The sequence below is a fragment of the Microtus ochrogaster genome, chromosome 16 (assembly GCF_000317375.1).
Source record: "Microtus ochrogaster isolate Prairie Vole_2 chromosome 16, MicOch1.0, whole genome shotgun sequence".
In the NCBI taxonomy this organism is placed as follows: domain Eukaryota; kingdom Metazoa; phylum Chordata; class Mammalia; order Rodentia; family Cricetidae; genus Microtus; species Microtus ochrogaster.
The window spans coordinates 6,032,703-6,034,591 of NC_022018.1; the positions used below are offsets into that span (position 1 = coordinate 6,032,703).

The 1,889-nt window shown below is 42.2% G+C and overlaps 1 non-coding gene across 1 annotated transcript; it reads right to left on the bottom strand.

The window, feature by feature from the left end:
- Positions 1 to 1,581: 1,581 nt before the first annotated feature.
- Trnan-guu lies at positions 1,582 to 1,655 on the bottom strand. The gene has a single exon. It is a non-coding gene; the product is annotated as a tRNA-Asn (tRNA).
- Between the last annotated feature and the right edge of the window lie 234 nt (positions 1,656 to 1,889).

Sequence of the window (1,889 nt, forward strand, 5' to 3'; positions counted from 1 at the left end):
TGTAATTTAATAATGCCCTTCTACAGTCTGTTTTCAAACTCCCCACATGAGATATGGATGAAAACGTTAATGAAACTTCATGTTTGAAAAAGGTGATTAAATATCACGATTGGCTTTAAATTAAGTAATCAAGCCAGTAATTAGGAGGTGGGCAGCACGGTGGTGAGGAGCACGGCAGTCGTGCGTGGTGAGGTCAAAGCTAAACTGTAGCTTCAGGCAAGAGGCTCAGTTTACTTAGCTTCAGGGAGCACAGGGAGGTCATCTGCATAACAGCAGTGAGAGTTAAAGCACAGTGAGATTAGCCAGGCAGTGGTGGCAATGCCTTTAATCCAGCACTTGGGAGGCAGAGGCAGGTGGATCTCTGTGAGTTCGAGACCAGCCTGGTCAGATCCAGGACAGCTAGGACTGTTACACAGAGGAACCCTGTCTCAAAAAACAAAATAAAGAGGAGAGTGAGATTGCAACAATGCCTGGCAAGTAGGTGGCACTCACAGCTGCCAGCTTTTATTGATGCTATCGTTTGGGTGTGTCCCCTGACATTCACGTCTTGGAAAGTTAAGCCCAGAAGTCTTGTGGGAAGGATCTTTGGAGATGGAGCCCTTGGGAGGTAATGAGAACCACAGGAGGTCATGAGGGTCACTTCCTCTCTCCTGAGGGCTTTGTGGCTTTGTAAGAGAGACCTGGGCATGCCCTGTTTGCACTGTCTTGAGTCTCTGCAGAGTCCCCATTAGAAAAAGAACCCGCTCCCTACTCTTCACAAATGAGGACTAAACTATTATTTTTTTATGAGTTACTCAGCCTGTAGGATTTAGTTCAGCGACTTAAAAGGCTAAGAATTACTATGTGAACCCAGGGGAAATAAAGAACACACACACACATGCACACACACGCTCGCGCCTGTGCAGGAATAGGGTTTTAAATAATTAATTCCCAAATTAAAATATTGTTAACGCTACCTGAAGTCAATTACTTCTTTTCCCTCTTGTTTGTTTTGTTCCTATTTAAATAGGCAGGATTATATTTATTCTACCTGCTTCAACTTCTCAAGAAACTGGTCCCTACTGATGACTGACACATCAATTTTGATCTTTTTCTTAAAACTGGCTTTAAATTTCTATAATCTGTACCCAAGACGGAAATTATTATGATGAAACTATTGGTTGCTTTTCCAAAGTAACTATTTTGGTGGGAGAGTTTGGCACTTTGTGGAAGAAAAACATGAAAGCAAACTTGCTTTTAATTTTTCTCACTTCAAATCCTTTCATCTTTACGGATTTAATTGTGAAACTGTATAATAGAACCGGTTGTTGTTGGCTTCTTTGTTTTCTTTTTTTTTTTTTTTTCCTTTTTCAGGTTCACTCCATTTTCTACAAATGTCTAGGTCATATTTACATTTTATACGTTAGAAAAAGTGGAACAAATGCCCCAAAGCAGGGTTTCATTGGGACAGAGTTGATTTTTGAAATTGGGAGGACAGGAAAGTGAAGCTTGAAATCCAGGCACGCAGGCGGGTAGGCGAGTGTTGGGGTTTGGATTCCACTTTGTTGCTCAAATTCGACATGGACATCGCAAAAACTAGGGCGTCCCTGGGTGGGCTCGAACCACCAACCTTTCGGTTAACAGCCGAACGCGCTAACCGATTGCGCCACAGAGACTCCAGTGCTGGCAGGCGCTCCAGTCGAGGCCTTTATGAAGAATAAAAGCGACTTCTTTTTCTCCCGTCTGATTCTTATTAGAAGCGGAAATTTTATTTAACATTTTTGATTCTTTTGAGTCTCCCTTTTACTTCTGAAGTATATTGAAAAATTATGCTTCAGGATGGAGCAGAATTGCACGTCACGACGTGAATTAAAACGCTCTTGCTTTTTCTCCAAGCGCGGTTTGGAAGG